The sequence below is a fragment of the Stigmatopora argus genome, chromosome 5 (genome assembly GCF_051989625.1).
Source record: "Stigmatopora argus isolate UIUO_Sarg chromosome 5, RoL_Sarg_1.0, whole genome shotgun sequence".
In the NCBI taxonomy this organism is placed as follows: domain Eukaryota; kingdom Metazoa; phylum Chordata; class Actinopteri; order Syngnathiformes; family Syngnathidae; genus Stigmatopora; species Stigmatopora argus.
The window spans coordinates 7,964,153-7,987,358 of record NC_135391.1 but is presented as its reverse complement, the minus strand read 5'-3'; the positions used below and the strand labels follow the sequence as shown (position 1 = coordinate 7,987,358).

The 23,206-nt window shown below is 41.7% G+C and overlaps 2 long non-coding RNA genes across 5 annotated transcripts in view; both read left to right on the top strand.

Moving 5' to 3' along the window:
• LOC144075029 (uncharacterized) overlaps window positions 1-3,216 on the top strand; it is a 150,744-nt gene extending 147,528 nt beyond the window's left edge. For both annotated transcript variants that reach the window (XR_013300450.1, XR_013300451.1), the window contains 2 exons: window positions 2,237-2,343; window positions 2,660-3,216. This is a non-coding gene — a long non-coding RNA (uncharacterized LOC144075029). The remainder of the gene's footprint in view (window positions 1-2,236; window positions 2,344-2,659) is intronic.
• A 3,432-nt stretch (window positions 3,217-6,648) lies between these two features.
• The window catches only part of LOC144074055 (uncharacterized), a 56,746-nt gene continuing 40,188 nt past the window's right edge, over window positions 6,649-23,206 (top strand). For all 3 annotated transcript variants that reach the window (XR_013300229.1, XR_013300228.1, XR_013300227.1), the window contains exons 1-3: window positions 6,649-6,739; window positions 6,877-7,046; window positions 16,864-17,056. This is a non-coding gene — a long non-coding RNA (uncharacterized LOC144074055). The remainder of the gene's footprint in view (window positions 6,740-6,876; window positions 7,047-16,863; window positions 17,057-23,206) is intronic.

Below are 23,206 nucleotides of genomic sequence, written 5' to 3'. Positions count from 1 at the left end.
CTCTGATAAGCAATAAAAAGGCAAAATTGGATGCAGCAAAGATTAGGTGACAAATTAGTAGATCAAGAGTTTTTCAAAATAATCTTTTTTAGCTGCAAAATTTCATGAAAATGTTGTCATTTGAAGTTCTTGCTTCCGCCAGAACTGGTACAGATATGATCTAAAGAAAAACATGCTTGTTTGTGAATTTTTTTATTATTGGAGTACATTAATTTAAGGGGCTTTAGCTTGTTTTAATTATTTAAAATGATTTATAATCAACTTTATTCTGGTCAGCAACTCCTCCATTATTTTTTTGAATGTGACACAGATGCACACCGTCTGCTTCCGCAAACAGAATTTAGAATAAATTAGTAATGCAACTGTTTGAAGAAAAAATACTGACACCCACCTTTAAAGCATTGCATTTTTAGTCCACAAAACACTGAATCATTAAAGAAACTGCTAAAAACAACAGTTTTGTTTTTGCTGTCACATGTTTTAGCCTAGCTCACCTGCCACTCTAATGAGGATACGCGGAATAAAAAATGGATGTATGAATCCACAAGCTACGAACCCTTTGAGGTTAACGCAGCATCAGAGTAAATCCTTCATCTTAGACATACCCAAGGTCTTTACTTCATTAGAGGACATATGCTGCACTTGTTCCCATTACCTCTGCTCTTTGCTGACCTCGGGTTTGCAGCCTTACCCAGCCTCAAAGTTGCTACAGTGCACATGACCAAGTCACACCAGGGGTAATAATTACTTAATTTAAGAGCAGTGAGGCAGACCACGCTTTGGCTTTTATTGGTGTTGACGCGAGATGACTTCAAAAAGCTGCAAGGCCCATAATTTATCTCTCTCCCTGGACCTGCTGTGTTTCTTAAAACAGAGTGAGCAAGGCAGAGTGTAAGAGCGGAAGAGAGCGTGTGTGTATGTCGTTCAGTTGATGTTTAATACTGCTTGGCTGTTGACTTTGGTGTACTTATTCTTTGATGTCAGGAACATGATCATCAAGTATTTCCCCCAACCCTTACAGTACATTTTGCGCTGTAGCGCTACACATTCCCGCTCATAAAATCACCCGTGTTGCCTGTGAAAAATCATACGCTACTGGATTTATTCACAAGGGATGCCCAACTGAAAATGTATACTCAAATGAAAGATAATTTGGAATAAACAATGAATAATTAATCCATGTGGTCAAATAACTAAAACCGTGATAGCTATTACTTTGGTTGCCCTATCGCCATGCTTTATTTATTAATGGCCATAATAGACACAGTGTCTTGTCAGAACGAGCAACATCTAAAAAACTCCTTAGAGGCTCTCTTGAAGAGGATCTTTTTGGGGAATAGAGGTTCCGCTTTATCTATCTCATGTGCTGTTGTGTCTGCCTCTGTGAGGTAGAGGGACACAGAGTTCAGTCTAGACATTTTATTTGGACGGGTAGGGGGTGGTGGTCCAGAGGGTCAGGAGTGACATGAAGCAGCTGTGGAATCCCGATCATAAAGACTCCCCCACCTTAACTGAGCAGAACAATATTCCCATCCTTGGGTCTTCGGTAATGGTCCTCTGAATCCTCTCCTGATGTCATCCACTCGAGGATATGCAGCCTTCCGCTCTGAGAGATTGAATGTCCTCAGTAAGCATGACCACAAATTAAGTGCAAGGCATCTGTGGAATATCCTCACCTTAAATCCTTACTCAAGAAAGCACCAGATTATGAGTGAACATGCTAACATCAGTCACAATTAAGGGCTCAATGGCAATAAACAGCTCTACAGGGCATTTTAAGCCACACAGCTTTGACACACCAATTTGGGATAAGAACCCTGGGAATGATCCAGCTCACTCTGTAGTACTGCTGAGCAGATGCCCAGAAATCACATCTCTGTGGGTGCATCCATGTTGCCTTTGCTGCACCAGCATTTTTAATCCCAGGCAAAGTACCTTCATGTACAAATTACATTCTTTTGGGTTATTTTGAACTCTCGCGATGACAAATTAACTTACTGAAATTGATTTAAAAATGGTCTATTTTGCTGCAGATGTAGCTTGCTTCTATTAGAAATAAACAAATAAGGTGTGTGGTGCTTCTGCCCATGAACTGTGGTGGATGGTCAAATGGCTGTTCTTCCAATTGGTGAATTCTTAAGGCACATCGATAAATGTCTACTTCAGAGGCCAGTCAACAACTTTTTCGCACAAGATATTGCCTCACTGTATTTTTTTAATGTATTTTTTGCCACAGAGAATCCAAGCAGCAAAGATGCTGAGTATGGAGCAGAGTGATGGGTCGATAGCATTTCATCTACTACTCTAAGTGGATGAGGACAGAAGCCTTCATTCAAACATGAGGTGTGTGTTCTATATCACAGGACAGTGTTTGACACAGGTCTTAGAATTATTTATATCATACAGCTGAATCTGATGAAGTTTACAAAGCCACACTGAAGCAGTAAATTGAAGCAGTCATTTAACAGTAGTATAAGTTGATGAAACAGCCAGTCATAGTCTTGTACTACATTTTTGAAGATATTAGTCTTGTTTCAGTCTCAACTCCCAAAAGTTTTAGTCTTGACTTTATCTCGCATTGGCCGATATAACATAAAATGTTTTTTCAACTAATGGAAAATATTTTGTATTAATTAAAGTCTGTTCCTAATTGTTGCAGATTCTGGCAGGCAACCCCTCTGTCTTTTGGTTGTTGGGAGGAGAGAATATCTCTCAACTCTCATTTCCCTGGTTCACAGGAGGCCCATCTCCACACAACCACTGACCCATCTGTCCCAAACGGCTAACTGGGCTCCTGTGTATTAATCACAGCAGAAAAATACTGTGGGGGAAGAGGGCTGAGGAGGGTCCACAACATCTGGGAACCATCAGACCAAGAGAGCCTTAGATCCTGAGATTCCAGTCTCCGACCTTTCTACTCTCCTCACCTCCCCCATTGCCTCAACTCAACCTCTCCATACCACCTTTCTTCCCCATCTGTCTCTCCTGCTCTATTCTATTTCTCCCCCACCAAGTCCTTTCCTCCCTTCGTCCTGGCTGCCCATCATTTCCATGTGTCTTCAGCAATAGGCCTAATCCAAACAGCTTGTAACTGTTTCAAAAACATACTCCCCTTCTCAGCCCCCTCCCTGTCCTGTTCCAGTCCCGTGTTCATTGCAGGGAACAGATAGTCTCTTTCATAGTGGAGGAGGTACCGGTGTCTACCACGAATGGGTTAACAGGTAAGCGCCACACACAACCATTTCAGAAATAATGAGCAGGTCAGGCCACAAAGTAATCGGGCAGATCCCTGTTCAATACTTAGACGTGACGCAAAATAGACCATCCAGCCTTTTCCTCTTAGTACATTTCCTTGAGTTTCATAATGGAATGGCTGCAGCTGTCACATACTCTGCAGTTAAGATTCCATTGTCCCATCTATATTGTCTGGCTACTCGAACAAGAGCTGTGTTACGGAGAGGTTTTGGTTGAAGCAGCCCAATAGGGGGTGTGGAAGCTGCAAGGTATCCCAGGAGACCACCAGGACTCCCACTGGGAACCCTGCTTGCATCAGAAGGCCCCCCATTACTACCTGGCGAACGCCTACATTCTGTGTTTTGTTTAGGTGGAAGCATTGTCCTTATTTACCATAATTGCATTAACAGGATTAGCACGGCACTGATGTGTCTGTATGAAGACCGAGTATTGGCTGTTTTCTCGGAATAAGGAATGTAAATGATAAAGGATGTACTGAGACTAAAATCATTGTGTGTGTTGGGTTGCAAATGGTTGTAAATCAGCAGGTTCACAGTTCTAACATAAAATCAGGGTTGTATGTGTAGTTTTAGGGCCAAATAAATGTAATTAATGTGTATTACAATTCCTTAACATGGACATCATCTGTGTTGATTTGAGCTGTGCTCCCATTTAGGTTTAGATTACGGGTCACACAGCGATTGCCCACAGATCAGAGGCTGGATTAATTGTTGACACTCTCCCAGTTCAAACAGAACCCTGTCCACGCCCCGCCCCAGTATTTAGGTCCTGACAGACACTTTGATTTATGTCTAGCCACCGTCAAAAAAGGGACCAAAATCAATTGCCTATTACCGCACTTAGCACTGAGCTGTCACCACCTGGGAGTAGGGTGTTGAAAATAAAAGACAGAGTCTATACAATACTTCCATACCACTCCATATACCCGATCCCACTAGGGAAAAACAGACCAGTGCTCAATCTCCATATCCACAGCTAGTCTCTGAACTGTGTGGCTGTAACACTTGTAGTCAGTGGAGGTGACAGTCGCTCAGAGGTCATAGAGGCTGGCTTGTGAGTGAAGAGTCAATGAGTAGAATAGCCACAGTGCCTGAAAACTGTGGGTGGAGAAGGCACCAGTTACTCCCTTAGTAGGTATCAACACCAATCAAATTTTTATATAATCTCAATCAAACTTAACTCTGTGTTTTCACAACAACCACAAAATGCTTTAAAAATATATGGCAAAACAATAAATAGTGAGAGTCATATCACAGAGGATTGCCAAACAAGGTGTAACCATGAAGCAACCTTCAATGAATTGCCACCACCAAAATTCCGAAAACTGTCCACAGTGGACATCAGATGACAGAAGATACAGCTTGGCCTCTATAAGTGCATGTTATACCATTGTTTTTACACATTTTGTTAGGATACCAGCTATATCGATGTGATAGCGAAGGTGGTACTTAACTCTGAGCATTAGAAACTATTTATGATTTGTCTGCTTCCATCTTTGCCTGTTTTCTGTGTCATGCATCCATCTTTACTTAATTCACTGTTCCGAATTACAGTAGCATTTACACTGGAACAAATGGATTTACACCAGCGACTCATGTAGTCCAAAAGCATGTGTTTATTGAAGATTCTAAATTGACCATGGGTGTGAATGGGAGCGTGAACAAGCATGCATGCACCTTGCCAAGACTCCCCTATATTGTAGAGAAACACAGATTTGGGTTCAGCCCAAATAGTACAATATCAAAGTGAACTGAATTTTACACTCTGTTAAGAATGAATCTTGTATCCCAATGGCTATCAACTGAAGTCATTATGTTTGAATTTCTTTTCGAGAAAAAAAATCTCACATTACAGTCCCATTTCTCATCTCCATATAGGGCTGTGCCAAATGAAGCACAGTTGTCCTGTGGTAAAATGTAGTGCATCAACCCATCTTATCTAGCCCTCTACCCCACCCCTGAATATCGTCGTGTCCCTTGCCATACGGAAACATGTCTGATCCAACAACTGTTTGTCTGCCAACTGGAATGCAAGCTAGGGTCAGTGGTGGGGCCCTCATGGCCTCCTAGGGACTATTCTGAGAGCAGAGGCTCATCTCTTTTCTAACCTTATACTGGCGTCTTGTGACTGTGGTTAAAAATGGCCCAATGTGCTCATGCCTCTAAAACACAATCACTCCCACATATGCACACACACACACACACACACACACAAGGCATTACTGGGAAGTTGGACCTTGTAAATCAAAGGATATCTAACCTCAAGATAGACCCAATTTTCTCAAAGGTGATCCTTATTTAGCAATTGTGCAATGTTCGTCGCATTCCATTGTGCGCTACAGGCAATGAGCCATGTTCTAATTATTGAATACATACTTGTTTGTAAAGGAAAAGATGCCTGCATTGGAAACGTGTGGTTAACCCAGCAATGCATAAGATACATGTGGATACACCCACACGTGCCAGGGCAGAAGCACATATTGCTAAAAAGAAATCATGCTCATTATGTCGTACACTTAAGGACAAACTACAGCAAATCATCTCTGTGCTATTCCAAGTTCCAACCTACTGACCATACACTGTAATCACTGTGTATTTAGCGTTATCTTTAGAGAGCTGGTCTGCGTTAGTCTACTTTATGACACTGTAAACTTTTACTGCCTGTGTCTTAGTGTTCAAACTCCGGTCCAGCCACCTGAGGGAACCAGGGAGCTTACAGGGAGAGCTTATGGGATTGAATAGAAGAGAAGCACAGTTGTCTATCTCAGCAAAAGCAACAAAACATCCAACAGAGAGTTGTTGTGAAATTCCGATGAACTTGTTAACCTTGTTTAATCAATGATATTCAATAGCTACCCTGAGCTAGATTCAATGTGTACGTTGTATTTGTTTTGCCAACATGGGATCAGCCAATACAGTGCCAATGCTAAGACAACCAATTAAATATCACAGTTTTGTGTTGTTTTAAACTATGACAATAGACATTATCATCAATAAGAAAATAGAGGCAGACCTGTATTTAAATTGGTTTTTGATAAAAAGTGTGTCAGTGCACACCGTTAAAAAAGCACCTGTTGTGACACTGCCACTGACCCGAGGTATTCGGCAATGCGTGGGTGCTTGCTCGCTCATGTGAGCTCTTGTCAAGACAGCGGAACAATCCTGCTGAAATGCAAACAGGACTTTTATAGGCATGTTAACAAGCACGCCGATGCAGTTCCCCATTTTGGCATGGGCGGCGCTTAGTGAACCAGTGTCAGGCCGGCCGTGTGATAGGGACAAGGATTAACCGTAAGAAAGGACACACGATGAAACCTAGGTGTCTGGGTCACCTAACATGGCCTCTGCCCATTGTTGCATTCAACTAAGACTGTTGTTTTCTGTCTGATCCACTACAGGACAATCCTTCTCTGTGATCATTATAGGTCAGCGCACACTTGGACTTGCTTGATGCTCATCATAAATACTACAGTATGCAATAAATGGTGAATAGAAATATTTAAATATTATAGATTTTTTTAAGTGAGTGGGAGGATAACTTTTAATCACAAATATTGCATCCTAAAGACTGCTCAAGTTTCTAAACTCATTGTTTTTTTCTCTCTCCATGGCTATGATAAAGGCTAGATGACCCTGTGGGCTGAAGAATCATTATGGACTCATAAAGGGCCCTGAGCCAAGCCTCCACTCAATAAGGCTGGATCTACATGAAGCCAATGCACCTGATTAATTAGTCAAGCAATCAATGGGCTGTGCCTTCCATCTACTGATTTCCTTTAGTATTTTACCCAGGTACTGTGGCAATTACGGCAGACGTACACACAAACAGACACAAAAATATGCACCGTTCCACCCCTTTTCCAATGGTTTTAATTAAGATACAGAAAGAAAGGACAGCAATTTCATTTGGCAATGAGGAGAAAAGCTGTGGGAATAAGTACAAAAGTTCACACCTAGAAAAGAGTGAGAGCAGACTGGCTGTCAGTCAGTAGAGAGAGGTGCCATTTGAAGGATCAGTCATCCTTGACAGTGCTGTCATGGAGAGCCTTAATTAGCCAGGATTACTTCCTCACTTAATGAAGCATGCGCTTCTTCGTCTCGGCCCGTATACCTCTCTCCCCATTCCCTATTTTCTCTCCCTCAGGTTTTTTTCTTCCTCAATCCATCTCATGTATTCTCGGTGGCCCTCTTCCTCTTGTTTATATGCTTCTCTCCAGACAGGCTGTTCAAATCGCACTTGATATTGGAGAGTTTTCACATATCCCTTATCAAAGATCTTCTGTCACTTTCATTATCCAAAAGGGAGTGCATTCTCTAACAATCTTTAGTTTGTTTCTCATGTACCCTCAGCAACTTTTGGGCTACAGCCAGTTTGCAGAAATAAGATTCAAGAATTGTCATTTAATAAGGTTTTGTCTTTGTGGTTGCATGATAGGACATGATATAATTTGTGGTCCCTTTCCATCACTCCAGTCATTGATTACAGTCGTAAAAATGAGTAGAGTTTTCAAGCGTTTCAATGTATTTTCTCCCTTTTCTTTCTCACTTGGTATGTTCTTTATCTCATCTCTTTCAATTGTCAAAAAGAAATACAATATTGTAAAATCATACACGCCAAGTACTTTTAAGAACAAGATCAGAAAATAGCTTTATGGGAGAAAGCTGTGGTGAAGTGATGGGAGAAAATGGGGGTGGAGGGGTAATGATAAAGAGAAGTGACTAATAAAGTGGTGAGAATATAGGCAGTGGTATGACTAGAGGAGAAGGAGGAGAAGTGAAGGAGAGGTATAGGCTCGCAGAGGCAAGAAGAGCAATTTACCGCCACAGCGCACACAATGTCCCCTCCATGCCTGTGGGCCATGTGAAGACTGCTCCTTCAATTACACTTCACACAGGACACAGAAAAGAGGAGACAGACAGTGGCTGTGGAGATGCAGGAAAAGGACAGACAGAAATATAGCAGCACATAGGTCACATTCATGTAAATACAAAATAGTTTGCACAGAAAATTTTAAACCGGTTGACACCATTTTGTATTTTACAGGCTAGTTATAGGATAGCCGCGTTGAGGATTAAAAATATTAGTCAGTGCTTTACCATTTGATTATATTTGTTTGGGGAGGAGGACGGGGTTGTAAACTAAAATGTTACAAAGTGCACAGCTTTGAAATACTTTTTCAACATGTTGAGTCAGTTGGAAAAAGACTGTTGTTTCTTTCAAGTGATAGAATTCATGCCACTCATAATACAGGATGCTTTTACATCCTACTGACAAAAAGTAAAAAGGATGAGAGTAAACCCACAATGAACCAGACAGCCAGCACAGACAGACCTCCAGCTGACTGCTGGCAGCAGCCCAGATGAAGAGATAGAGAATTCATAGTCCTAAATAACCAACACAGCTATCTCATATGAAGCCAACACAGTGGCTGAGTGAGGGTGACAGGAGGGCATGCTCAAATACAGGCCACAGTCAAGATGGAGGACGGCTCCCCATTCCCACCCCTCCTTAATACGTCTCCTCTCAAACATGCCCACCAGGCATGGGCCAGCTGCTGGAGCTGGGGGACAGAGGGAGGGGGGCAGCATGAGCGTGTCGGGATGGAGGCGTGGGGTGTCTGTATCAATCCATCAATAGGCTGACAGCTGACTCCTGTGCCCGCCGTGGCCATCGGCTACTGACCAGAACCAGGCCAGAGCTGACCAGCAGTATTCGTACGTTTGTGCATGTGTGAGAGTGCGTGCGGATAATCTCTGCGACAATACGCATATACGGGACATGCATGTGCGGGATCTTCTTTATCCCATTCACCATATTCTTCCCCCATTGCTTTGTCTTTCTCCCTTTTCTCGCTTCTCCCGCCTGTCCGTGACATCTTGCAAGTCAATCAATCAGTTTCAGCTTGCTGGCATTGGAGCACCACATTTATCCAGAGCACAACCTGCCTGTCATACTTGCTGAAGTATTTTTATTTAAACTGACCTTCAAACCAATACTTTTTTTTCATCTCTCTGTAGCGCCTCGGGTAAATGCAACAACTGAGAGAAGCTTCAGAGAAAATGCAGTGGCAGAGAGGAGGCTGAGAACAACATCTGGTGTCTTTCAGTTCCACCCTCAGTAGCTTTTGCGTGGCCTTCTGCTATTTGAAAGCCTCCCTTGTATGCCTAGAGAAAACAAATGCATTGTTTCATCGGAATCCATTTGTATGTGTTGTAGCTCCTCCTGTGTCTAGGGATCACTTGGATGCAGTCGAAATAATAGAATGCAATTAGAGACATATTGCTCACGCAAGATTATGTAATAATTCTTTCTCATTATGCAACAAGCATTTCATTGTACAACTTTCCTAATGCCATGATTTAAATATCGAATGGTTCACCTTACTCCCACTTCTGAGACTTTTGTTCCAAAAGTTTCGGTTGAGTGAAGCTACAATTCACAAGAAGCTTGCGTTGGTCAACTTTATTTGTTCATTTTGCCTTGCCCCATCCTTATCTCCATTCGTGAGCAAATCTTATCCCCCTAACCTCCCCTTATCGTGCCCTCCATAAACCTTCCCCTTCTCCACCACTACCCCCCTCGGGCTCCTGACAGTACCTCAGCAGGAGAGCGCAGCACTGATGGATGCCACAGATGGGCTTTCCCTTAGAGCTCCGAGCTTCAACGCAGTGTGTGATCAGCAGGGTCAGAAGCCAGGCCTCCCCATGAAATGCATGTTGTAACAGGAAACAAAAGATGGGCCCCCAATTCTACTAAATCCCACTGCACCCTCTTTAGTCTGCATTCTGATCCTCAAAATAGGGGCGATGCCTTAGAGCCGACCTGGGAGAGTGAGCAACACTGTGGTGTGCTTCATGCTTTAAAGTAACTGTAATGCCAGTGTGCATGTGTATAAGGGGTGGGATGTGCAGGGGGTCAGGAAATAAGGAGTACCTTTTGATTTTTGGGGGGGCTTTTTGTTCCACATGAATGTGTCCCAGCCTCTGTGTGGGTGCATAGCATTCAGACCGACGCTCATGGTTGCGTCTTTATAATTGCAGCTCATGTGTACATGACTGTTGTTTGTTCAAGTGTTGTTTGTTTCAGTGGCTTATGTTTGCTGGTTGGTTTATTGTCCACCCACACTCTCCTCAGAATCCCAAAAGCGTGGCATGATGCTGATAAAACAATTTGACAGGCATGAAATAGTGGAGAGGAAATTAACTTGTTAAGAAATCTGACATACATTTTAAATATGAATGAAGCCCAGTTTTATGACCAAAATGAATTTTGGGAAATATCTCAATATGCGATTTTGTATGTTTTCAAATTAAAAACACATCTATTATTCTTTTAAGTTCAGGATTTCCACATCTGACTTGCAAAATTAGCAACATCTGTGCCATTGTGCGATGTGATAAGCCTTTACTGTGAGCAGCTTCAGCGATGCAATAATCATGCTTTCTATTCAGCATTATCTTAGCATATGAGAAGTGCTCACCAACAAAGATATAGACAGAATTGTGTATATTTGCTAGGAATACTTTTGTATTTATCTCATGAAGGCCACTCAGTAGACACGGTCATACTTTAGTGCAAAATGTTTGCAGTGTGAGACTATTTTTATAATGCACTATTGTGCGCTACAAGTGTTGCCTCCACCAGTGTTAATGTACCTGCTATGCCTGGGGCCAGCTCCAACTAATAGATAGCTACAAGGTGATAAATTGTTTATTCCTGTTGTTACAAAAAGAAATAGGGCTTGATTTACTAAAAGTTTGCTCAAGCAAAAATGGCTGCAAACTCATGCAAACAGATTTGGAAGCTGATCTGCCAACTAGATACATCCATTGCACCTTATAAATGCATTCAAATTGCACAAAGAGTTTATGCAATTACTGTTAGTTTAGTATTTGAAGAGGTTATTCATTTAGACTCATTTACTATGTGTGATATGTATTTAGCTTTTCTTGCAATTTTTTTCATTCATTTTCTGAACCGCTTTATCCTCATTAGGGTCGTGGGGGGTGCTGGAGCCTATCCCAGCTGCCAGAGTCGGGGGACACCCTGAATCGGTGGCCAGCCGATTCTTGCAATATTTGTGCTGTGTAATTTTTCTTCTTCTTCTAATATAACTCTGGCTTCTTGTCTTATAATTTTAATCCCATATGCATTCGTATTGCACAGCCGCAAATCATTTAATCTTATTTTCCTTCTGTTCTATTATTCGTTTTTGTCCGCTAAGTCAAAGTTCATTACCACCAGCTAGAAAAAAAACTCACCATCAGAATCCTCTGGCACGATTGCAGTATGTGTCTCGCTGAGTGAGTGCATATCTGTGTGTGTGTGTGTGGGTGTGTGTGGCTGCATTAAGTTTAGCTTAGCTGATCCTAGTTAGATTCCAGTCTGTTGGAGCTGAGAGTCACACTAGGCAGCGTAGGCTGCCTCTGGCTATCCACTAAATTAAAGGCCTAATGCACAATCCTTCGTGCAGGCTGACAAACTAATGAAATGGAGAAGTGGGGGCCCTCGGGAGGATGGGCGGCAGATGAAGATGCCTCCAACGAGGGTTTCAACTGAAGGGATAACCTCCCTGTTCTGACTTTCCTAGCTATTTCTTGCTATCTATTCATTTGAGCCTTTTCTCAGGGATATGTTGGGAGGTAAGGTCCCAAAAAAATGGGATATAATAATAGAAAAAGAATATATATATTTGTCTTTTTTAAAATTTCCAGGACAATAAAATACCTGAGAGAGATAAACAATCTTTAGCCAATTTCTGGTGTGTTACACATAACTTACACCATAGACCTTTTAGTCAGGGTGGGACGCACCTGTGACTGGTAGAACCCAATAAATTATGGGGGGGTCACTGATAGAGGTAAGGAAAAAGGAATTACAGCAGTCAATATGCTGTTTTGAACTATAGTTGACTAACATTGTTTTCGGTGAGCAAGAACCATTACAAATAAATGAACAACTAATGTCATTACTAAATTAAAAAAAGGAAAAAAACAGTCCCCAATCATCTTACATGGACAGGCAGTTTTTAAAAAGGGCACAAAGGTGGGGCTGACGCAGGTGCCTCAATGCTCATGTCAGTCATTGGTTAATTGAAATCAAGATGGGGGTCCCATCCAAACACATTTTCTTTCTTTAATTGTTCATGACCTCTTATGTCTCTCAGATCAGAAATGGTAGTCTGTGGGAAACGCTGCAATACCTTCCTAAAGCTCTCCCACAAAAGTGAGCATGTGCCATAATAATGTATGTGTACATGTGGTTTTATGACTCCAAAGGGATTGGAAGGTAGGGCTCCATTTTGGCAGCATTCTGTTTGTCACCACTAAACATGACGGCTCCCACAGAGGACTAAGCAGACTTAACCCACTAACCTTGAAAGAGGTATGTTTCTATAAATAACTCCCACCAATTAACGCTGTTTTTCTATGTCTTCTCCACTGAGCCAGGAATCTTAAATCCCTGACGACTCATCCCCTGAACTCCACAGCACAGGAGCCACCACCCTGCTAATTAGAGTTGCTATCGTTCACCTGCCCCGTCTCGCTGCTTGGCCCTAAAAACATCCGCACAACACATACACAAGCATTGGCCGTATAAATGCATGAGAGTGAGTTAATTGTCAAAAATGGAGACAAAGACTAGCACGCAATAAGAAGATAGATGGCTGGTCATTTAGGTATTGTTACACAGGTACAAGTGCGGATAATGGCTGCGCCAATGTGCCTAATAAGCGAGACAAGATGGCATTAGAAAATGGGTGGATTTGTCCAAATCGGACTTTAATTGTCATCATTGTAATTAAAAGGCTAGAACATCTTATGCACTGTACATGTTACACCCATTTTCTCCCTCTGGTTTGTAATCAGAAAAATATTTTTTGCTGGCTGATTTACTTTACCCATTTCCATTATTACATTTCCGTGCATTATTAAGCTACATAGAATGTTATGCTTGCAAATAACGCAACTTTAGGTCAAATGTACACTCTTTTTGGCTTTGGATGAACCAATTGGGGCGGTACAGTGGTGGGGTGATAAGACGTGCGCCTCACATTTCTGAGATTGAGGAATAAGCGGATCGGAAAATGAATGTGAGCAAAGGCTTTTGGCAGTTTTCAGAATACGCCAATGATACCAATGATTAGTTTCTCCAGTATATTTTTGGCTGTGCCTTCTGGTTCATTTTCCAGCTGGAAACTTATGACCTGAAGTTGAGTCCAAACTTTTTGGGCAGCACATTTTGCTCAAGAATACCTTGTTCATCTTGAGATTTCATTGTTCACTACTCAGATCCAAGATACTCTGAGCCAGATGCAACAAAGGAGCCCCCAGAACCAAATTTCAAATTTTGCCAGTTTGTAAAGAGTGCTTTTCCTTATAAAGTACATTTCAGTTTTGCTTCTGTTAAGACATGACATCTTAAAAAGCTTCCACAGTTTTGTCTCATCTGCCCAGTTGACATTCTCATTAATGCATTTTGGCATATTCCTATCATTTCCTTGGCATTCAGGTGATTTGTGAAGTTTTTTTTCCTTAATCAGATGAGGACCAACCATATTGACTAGCGTCAGCACTCACATATTTGTGACAATGTCTTTTGAGTACTGTGAAAGTCGGTATTACCATTTCAATGATTCATTTATCTATCAGCGTATTTGTTTATTTATTTATCAACATAAAGAAATAATCACATGGTAAGTTAAATGCATTTTACCTCTTCCATTCCCTTAGTGTTTTCTATTGTCCTGGGTGTGAAATTGGTCAGTCAGATGTTGAAGATGAAGTGGTTGAAATGTAATGAATTCTATCTGGACTGTAAGTGGTTGACCTGGGGTTGATCAGAGGTTAACGCCACTTCACCCCAAAGACAGTTCCCATTAGAAATTATATTGTGCATCAAAAGTCACCGCGTGGGGGTTTATGGTACTGTTTGTGCATTTCCTTTAATGTTGTTGTTGTTGTTGTTAGTGAGAATGTTATCATCACAGTCCTTTCCACAAGTAAGAAACTGGTTTCATGACTGATCCCACGCGTGAAGTATTGCTTGTGTTTCTTTGGCACTCACCACCAGGCCACAGCCAGAGCCTGTCACTCAAACTTTAATCTGTCGCTCAGCATCTACTAAGCAGCCTGCAGTGGGATGTGTTGTGCTAAATGACATTTTTACACATTAATGCATTTGATTGCACTCAGGGATGAAAGCGGGAGGATGTGTCAGTGCCACGAGATACCCTGAAACTTAACGCACTACCCCATTGACCACACGAAATCAGCTGTACACCAACAATCCTAGCATTGACATTAAATGTAACATTATTATATACGGCTTATTTAGAATAAATAAGCCCCAGGCAGTAGGCTTTTTTTCCCAGGTAGGGCGGGGGTTGCTCCAGGCTGAAGGGGTCAGGTAGAGTGGGGGTCGGGTATGCACGATGAGGCGGAACGATGCCGGGCGTCAATGCCTGCAGGTTTGACATTCACAGTGGATCAGACAACAGCGATGGATGCTAGGCAGCATTCCATCTTTGTGCACATGACAGAGCACTCCGTTACATCTAAACGCATCCTCACTTGTGACCTTTTGAGAAAACCGAGGTTAACTTTAAAGGCTTCTTTTGCTCTGTTGCCACAGCGCTGACTCCAAGCGTAAAACTGCAATTTCATTTATTGTTGATTCATGGAGTCTTTCTCTTTCACCCCAAGAAAGACAAGCTGCTTTGTGTATTATTCAAACAATGCACCTTTCCAAAATCTGCAAGTGGTGTGGACAATTGTGCGTCTATATAAACAGGCTTTCTGTGCTTGATTGTACGCATTTGTTTGTGTGTGTGTGCACGCAAGCAGGGGTGTACGTGCGTCGTGTGTGTGCACGAACAGGATAGATGAGGCTCAAAGGGTCAAAAGATGCTGCAGGGCTCTGCTGACGGCTGCAGGAAACCAATCAACCTTGTCTGTGTATTCCCCGACCTGTCGTTTTCTTAATGACCTGCCCTGACAGGCCCACTACAGCCCCAGCCAAACCTCGCTGTACTGCTCAATGGATGACCGACCCCCATCAGCAACATGCTAATGACCCAAGGAGAGAGAAAAGGGGAGCGCTGTAAAGAGGAGAGTGGTCTACCGCTAACTACTGTACTATGTCCAAAAGAAGAGAACAAAATAATTGTTGGTGTAGGCAATACAAAGAACTATGCGTCGATTGGCTTTAAAATATCTAGCTGTGTCACAATTTCCAACAGCCCCTGTGAAATTCGTCACGAGTAAATATTTTCACCAACCTGTCATAGCATTAGTGTACGCTGACAATGCATTTGCCATTGATGCAATTTGGAAAATGTTTAAAACGATTGCATGATTGAAGATAGTCTGTCACAAACAAGCCAGAATGCAGAAGCATGAAGGAGAATGGACACATATATCATGCATGGTTCTGCCCTGCCCTGTTCAGTCCTGTACCTGTCCTACATTCACGTCCAGTGCTCCTCGTTCCCCCCATGTTTTCCATTTAAGGTTTGGTTCATTTTTCTTAGTTGTTAGTCACTTGCCCCAGTTTTCGTATTTACGGCTTTGTTGTTTTTGTGAGTAAGTCTTAGTTATCAACGTTACGTGAGTGCCCCCTCACTCCCTGTGTCCACCTACTCCCCTGCATTTGGGTCCAACAACGCTCTCCGCGTACCCCCGGTAACAAAAAGTTGATAATGGCTGATTTTGAGGAATTCAAATGCTAAGTAATTGTATTAATACACAATTTGTAAGCATTTGAAGCTACAATGATTAGAAAATGTAATTTGGTGCTCACAATCCATGTTCCTCTTTGCCTGAGGTTAGGAATGTCTAATTATTGAACTTGCAGTTGCATTGCTAATTATGATCATATCATGTATAGTTGGGAAAATCTATTAGCCATGATGTAAATTGACATTTTAGGATGTGCCATTATTCAATCTGATGAACTAAAAAAATTATTTAACAGGAGTAGCATCCCCTCAATTATTTTTACTAATAATTCACTACCAGTGCTTACTAGGAAATTTAGATCATCCATCCTGAGCTAGAGTTCTTCCATGACAAAGAACCCGTGTCAGAATGTTTTCAATGCTGCTGCTCACTTTTTGTCTGTGGAAGTGTTAAAGATGAATGTAATTTTTAGAAAAATATATTACTCAGTACTTTGCTACTCAGTCAATCACAAATCTGCCTTTATTCTGACTTAGAATAAATCACTTATGTACGAGTTGATATTCAGCAGGCAGACAATGCAAAAGTAAAGCGACTGACAAGTATGTAATTGAGAGCAATATACAAGATCCCCAATAAATCACTTCTTTCCCAGACTTTCAGGTTGTTGTTGCACAATTAACCAATGTGTCAGCAGAATGACATGAGGTCGTGTCTCCAATACTAATGGTGCCACTAGCAACATTGTGATCTTTGATTCTCACCAGCTTTTTAAAATTTCACATTAATCACAAATTCAAACAGATGTGCTAATGGGGTAATGCGGGACCAGTCTAATGAAGAGAGAAGGGGCAAGCAATTTTTTTTATTTTTTTTTAATTGTACAATCCAAATAAGAACTAAACACATTTCCTCAATTTTGTTGCAGGCAAACTCTTGTCAAAGTGTGCTGTGAGATGATCAACTCGTGTATTTGAACTCCTGACACCCACTCAAACAACCCAGAGTGTTTTGGTGAAACCTACCTTCAGCAGACTGCTACTGTCCATCCATCAATATGTCCTTCCATCTGTCTGTCATCCCATCCAGGCATTCGTGCACCCAACCAAGGAACAAAGCAGGTTGGTGTTCATTTCTCCTGCATGTTCTTCCTTGCTATGTGCTGCTGTCTGGTCATTGGGGTCATTGACCTGAAATGTGATAGCAGCCAGGGATCTTACCAAATGAGCCACCTAATATCTGAATCTCGCTGCAAGCACAAACACTCTCAATAAAACATTTTCCGTTAACAGAATCAACACACAAAATAGGAGAAAGGCTGCATTGAGAAGGGAATGCATGCTGCATGCCGCGAAAGAAAATAAAAAAACATAAAATCTGTCTGTCAACACTGAGATTTTCATCCATTTCTAGGGGATGCCTCTTGTGTGCAAGTCATATTTTATTTAGAAGATAACCAGAGACCCATTAGGCCAAGTATGATCAAATACAGTATGCCCCTTGAATACCAACCATCTTTTCAGTCCTTGAATCTTCTGGCAGATGGATGTAGGTTTAGAGCTTTTAAGGCGTATGTTTCATCTCGCATATTAACCCCAATTTTATACCTGTACTTTGCGGTAATCATGCTTTCAAGCTGTTTGTGTTTTCTTCACTCATTAAATCTGCGCACCGGTAATCCCTGGAAACTAATTAAGATTTTTATAATCACCTTTTTCTCCTGTTTTGTTTCATCAGTTCTGGTTTGCATGAATGTAACGGTAAGGGGGGTGAACCTGAATGCAGGTAGGATTTCTTTGTGTTTGCAAGTGTCATGTCGTTTTGGGGTGCATTAGAGGATTACCTTCTCAACCATCTACAACAAACGTACACACACTCCCCTGTCAGACCCTGGAAATACCTTACATTCCTTCCACTTCAGTGACTGCTTTATAGCCAAGAGGAGATAACAAAGGAATGGGCAGACATTGAATACCAGCCTGCAGTTCAGATTCAGAAACTTTTTTCTTTCTTTGTGAAACAGCTAGAGACTGCATTATGACACTTTGGGGAAGGTATCCCGATAATTTGTGTAGGATAAAATGAGCTGCCGGTGGGACTCAACTATTTATTCCATTGAAGTGAAACCTCATCCAGCAGTCTACTGTCTTTCACCTGAGTCTGAGTCGTTGTCCACCCCGGCTGGCCCTTCCACTCTCCCCTGGGATGAGGTTTTCTCTTTCTCTTGGGTTCAAGTTGCAGGCTCACGTATCTGGATTCTCCTAACGTTTCACTTCCTGTAACGTGCCTGCTTTTCTTTTTTTCTTGCTCAGGCCATGAATACCATTGTCCACTTGAGTCTTCATCAAGAGGACAAGGATTGATTACAAAACACATGTGCCATCTCTGATTCAATTGTGTGTTTTGGTCAAGTGATAAACACTCAAAATGAAATGATACTGCTTGAACAGTAGCAAAGAGATTGATTTCCAGCGACTGTTCATTACAGTGTAAGGTGAGAGCTTCACAGTCAGGTGATGTTCCACTTGAAGTCTCTCGAAACCTCTGCTGGATGCTGGCAGAAAGACACAACTGACAGCCTCTCAACGAGACTGGCAGGTAGATACAGTCTATACTCTGACTTCACCATCACAACTCCCCTCAACCTGTCTCTCATTCACACTTCATGCTCCCACTCCTTTCTATTCCAACTGGTCATGAATCTATGCATCGATATATACTGTGTGATAAATCAGTTTCTTGGCCATAAAGTATGGAACAATGACTATTGCGTGTTTTAAAAAGGCAAAACAATATTTTGCACTAATCGCTTAAAGCGTTATGAACTTCTGGTTTTGAGTCTCTCAGCTGGCCTTCCAAAGTGGAGCTTTGCATTTTTTCTTCACACTTGCTTTGAGAGAGGATAAATGAATAGACAAAACAGTTCATAGGTGTGAATGTGAATGGTTATTTACATGTGCCGTGTGACTGCATTGCTCAAGGGCACCTCAACACCAGTCAGGTCATATAGCACTAACATTGCTACAAATACTGCATGACATTTTTAACTATCTCACAGACAGTGAACCTTATTTACCCAAGGCAAAATACTAAAAGCAGGTGATTTTATAGCTAATATTTTTAATTAAATGGCTAATAATTATCGTTATAAGTTAAAAAATACATAAAAAAGGGGGGTCCTTGAACACAGTTGCATGGAATAATGAGTATGACTGACATCAGGAGAAAGATTGGTAAATCTGGAATATTCACATTTTATTTGTTATTATTATTATTTATACCATTTACATTTCAAAAGAAAACAATCATTTGAATTTCAGAAGCATTTTTGTGCAAAATAATCCCATGTTTTTCAAAATAACTGAGTAGAAAAGCATTTTCTTTGTGTTTGTGAAACTGTCAATTCCCTAAAGTGTTTCATAGCGTTTGATAATACGAGGTGACGGACAGAGAGCAGGAGTCATTCCGATTTGGGTGAATTTTGAGAGGGGTGTGAACAAAATGGGAGGGGGCTTGTGGATCATGTTTTGGGGTACGGGGAACTGATGTGTGAACTCGGCAGGAGGGTTGAGTGTCCCTGAGGACAGGTCTCCTCATATCATGGCACCACCCAGGGGCAAGACTAATACAACAAGCCACCCTAACCTAACGTGATGTTAACAGTGGTCGGCATCAGCATTGCCTTTTCTCATTGCCGTGCCCTTGTCCAAATGCCACATTTTTGGTCATGTTGGAACTCTTTTTTTTATTTCTTTGCTTTGTCCATTCTGGACCAAATGGATGCGTTGGGTAATCCGCTGTAATTCAGCATGGCACGGACAGACAAAAGCCCCAGGTGTTTTGTTTTTTTAGGGGAGCAGTGGCAGCTCTGTGTCATGGCTTGCCAGTGCTGATGTGTCAGCTGGGTGTTTCCCCAAATAAGCCCCATCCTACACCAAAGCAGCCTTCAACCACAGTGCATTGCTCAAGATGACATATGCTGAGGGCACCGACAGTCTCCCTCTATATTTGTGTGTGTGTAATTTATGTCTCTACTCAAAAACACACAGCTATACACACCCATATGACTTTTCTCCCTCATGCACATTATATGGTTTTGTAATCACAGAGATGTACCGAGGCTTCCCTGTCAATGCATGTTTGAATACTCACACGTATGAATTAATGTGGTTGTATGATGTTAATACAGTCCAGGCACCTTAATTTAAAGCTCGTGTGAGAAAGGTAGCCTCTTAAAGACTTTTCTTTCCCACACACATCTGTTGTTTGGATCAGCATGAGATAGATAGTAAGTGTGACCTTTGACTGCAATTTGATCACAACTGATTAGAGCTATAACCACTTGAAAAGTTCAAAGAAAGTGATGCAAAATATTTTTAAATAATATTGGTTCCTGGAATGTATATATAGTATATAGGATTGCTATCCAGAGCATATTTAGATGTTTCATTTTGGACCAATGGACATCTTCACTTTGCCATTTTAGCAAAACTGTGTCCCAGTACACCAAACACACAAAAAGGTCTGTAATGGAAAAATCAGTGATTTACTTGAATAATTGAACCCTCACCTAAACCCTTCTGTACACCTTGAGATTAACCCAAAGAGAGATTGTATATCAATGACATCCTCAAATATATACGACATCGTCAAATTTCAAAATATTGCAGTCAGCTGTTTCAGTTGCATCACGAAGGAAGCCTCAATACTTATTTTTCAAAATTATATCTCATTAATTTTGTGCCAGGGAAGGTTCTTAAGCATTATGTTGAACACGGCAGCTATCCTAGGAGGAATCATTGGATGTTTGATTCCAAACAGCAGCATTCAGTATCCTCTCTCAGCCGTGGTGCTCCTCTTTTGAAAGAACTACTGCTGATCACGCTACCTCAGGCCTGTTGTGGCTGGATGCTGCTGTCCAAGCCCGCATGTCAGTGCAAGACAGGCTCCCTGACCTCTCTGGTGCTGGGAGAATGAGGGGGGGCAGCCCCAAGAAGGGCCTCCCGTTCCATCACATCCCTTCCAATTACTGACATCCTGCCGCCTTTGAACACACAGGAATCATAGTGAAGAATAGCAGAGGTCAAACTGCAGATGGAAAAGGGTGGAAATAGCAGAGTAGAAGTAAGGAGGGAAAAAAGAAAACGGGGGGAAGTGAAAAGCTATTCGTGTCATTGATGCTTCCATGGCCCCGCTGCCACCCGCCATCCTTTTTTTTCAAGGCTTCTTACCGAACTCTAATCAGGAGCAACTGTTCAAACAACAAAGACACAGAAGGAATTTAGAATGGTTGGAATGGTAGAAGTGATTTGCTAAAATTGAGCTACTACCAAAGCAGTAGTATTCCTTTTCTCTCCTTAAAAGGTAAAATATATCCCTTGTTTGATAGACCGTAATTTTCTCCACTGTAAGATGTTAATTTTTTTCTCTGTCTCTCCACGCTTCAGTTTTAGTAACTTACAAAGTCGCTAAATTATGAATTTTCATGGGGAAGTTAGCATCATGGTTGTTGAAAGGCAAATGATTTATTCAATTTGCTTTACAGTCCAGAAGATGTTGTCACTTTTGGTATGTTCAGAGCCTTTTACCTACTTGTGTGAGTGTTCCTTCATCCAACAACACTCTGAGTTTCCGAATATAGCAGCTTACACTCCGAAAGCATTGTCTAACCCAAATTTAGCTCAGTTATTTACAGGTACTGGTCAACTTGTTGTCAAGAGAACATCCTGTGTGCCTCTACAGAAGAACAATTTATCGTTAACCGAACACAATATTCTGTAAAGCTGTGATATTAATTGAATTGTTGAAATATTTAAGAATGATGATTCTTTTTTCACTCTAAAGCATTTAATTTGATTTAATACAGAACCTGGCTGGAACAAATGGACATTTGCAAGGCATCTGAGGAAATAAGGCATTCAATATGGCTGTTAATAGGTTGATAAGCATATTCCATCGCAATGGACGTAGTGTCTAAGAAGGGAATGGTAGTGAGGGCTAGTTTCATATTAGTGCATGTTTTGATGTAGATGGTGGCATATGAGACGTGTTGGTGTGCCTGGCAAGGGCCCAGTGCCCTTAAACCCAAATTAGCATTTCGCAACCCATATCCCCCCTGGCTTGATGAAAAATACAACACACGCATGCAAGCCCACACACTTACGAAGACGCACAGGCACATAAACACTCATATATATAATCAAGAAACACACTCCAATGACCTCACTTTTCCAAACTGGGCTGAAACCGCCCTGCCAGAAATCCCTCTAAGGCCTCCCTTTCAGACTGTAAGGACTGTGTTGCTGAGTAGTCATATGAAAGGTTATTAAAGGGTCACAGTGGTTTGCTATTAGACTCCAGCAAATTTCTGCAATTTAAGCTAAGAAAATGTACATCACATTTGTCGGAAAAAGGATTATGCCAAACCTTTAGTGTTGATCACTCGTTGATTGAGGCATGCATGGATCTTCACTTGAATAATTGTGTTTGTCAAGTTTAGCTTTAAGAGTCCATTTTCAAATCTAAAATGTATTTGTGTTTGCCTGTTTGTGTGAACAAGGGTGTGTGTGTCACCAATTTCTTAAAGCTGTTGAAAACTGTTAGCCTCCTGCACATAATCAATGAGCCTGCAATGACTGATGAATTATTGAAGTGGCTTTTTGGTGAGAATGAAGTGTTGAAAATGTCCATTGTCACAGAGAACTAGAATGTTTCTGTTGTCATCTCGTAGAATGGTTAGGTTGGACTTGCTACCGTTCTTTCACCTCTCTTGGAGCCCTCAGTGAATTTCAGATCAGCTGGTGGTATTGTACCATGTTATCTTACGAACCAGCATTTTTCTTTTTATGTCCCGAACAATTTCAGATCTCGCTATCGTTTCTTCGCCTTCATTTTTTTATTCAGTCTCTAGGTCATCCATTGACCACCTCAAAAAATGCTCTCATTTGAACAGCACATGCACTGATCAGTTTCTGTGATCCCACCCTTTCAAGTTCTTCTTGTTTCAAAGAGCCACTGCATTTGGGGTGAGGGTAAATAGGAATCTGAACCGATGCTTTTCGACAGCTAGGCCTCGGCTGCACGTAACATCCCTGCAGCACCAGTAGACGAGGGTGGGGGCAAAAAGAGGAGGAGGAGCGGGAGGGTGAGAAAGGGGGTGCTCTCAAATACACACCACACATGAATGTAACCTCACTCCAACTGGGAGAAATCACGGGTCCAGACAGAAAGGTAACAGCCGGCCGCAGGCACAGGGGGGGGTTGCTAGGAGA